The sequence below is a fragment of the Diabrotica undecimpunctata genome, unplaced genomic scaffold, assembly GCF_040954645.1.
Source record: "Diabrotica undecimpunctata isolate CICGRU unplaced genomic scaffold, icDiaUnde3 ctg00000568.1, whole genome shotgun sequence".
Taxonomy (NCBI): Eukaryota; Metazoa; Arthropoda; class Insecta; order Coleoptera; family Chrysomelidae; genus Diabrotica; species Diabrotica undecimpunctata.
In genome coordinates this window covers 7376639-7377500 of record NW_027311885.1, presented here as the reverse complement: position 1 = coordinate 7377500, position 862 = coordinate 7376639, and positions in this window count along the sequence as shown.

Sequence of the window (862 nt, the reverse complement as noted above, 5' to 3'; positions counted from 1 at the left end):
TCACCTCTTACGAAAGGCAAGGCCTTCTTGCCACGGCCGTGTTCTTATCTCTGCAAGCCGAACGGACACACACACATACTCACACACGCACACACACACACACGCACACAGGCACATACACACATACACTCTTCACCTCTCGACTCCTACCTATTAGTCGCCTCTTACGACAGGCAGGGCCTTCTTGCCTCGTCCGTGTTTTTATCTCTGCAAGCCGAACGGACACACAAACATACTCACACACGCACACACACACGCACACACACACATACACTTTTCACCTCTCGACTCCTACCCAATAGTCGCCTCTTACGACAGGCAGGGCGTTCTTGCCACGGCCGTGTTCTTATCTCTGCGAGCCGACCGCACACACACACACACTCACACACACACATACACACACTTACACGCACACAGGCACACACGCACACACGCACACGAACACGCACACGCACACGCACACACTCTCCACCTCTCGACTCGTATCCATTAGTCGCCTCTTAAGACAGGCAGGGCCTTCTTGCCACGGACGTATTCTTATCTCTGCAAGCCGAACGGACACACACACATACTTACACACGCGCACACACACGCACACACGCACACACACATACACTCTTCACCTCTCGACTCCTACCTATTAGTCGCCCCTTACAACAGGCAGGGCCTTCTTGCCACAGCCATGTTCCTATCTCCGCGAGCCGAACGGACATACACACACACTCACACACACGCACGCTTATACGCAGACACACACACGCACACACGCACACGCACACACTCTCCACCTCTCGACTCCTACCTATTAGTCGCCTTTAACGACAGGCAGGGCCTTCTTGCCTTGGCCATGTTCTTATCTCTG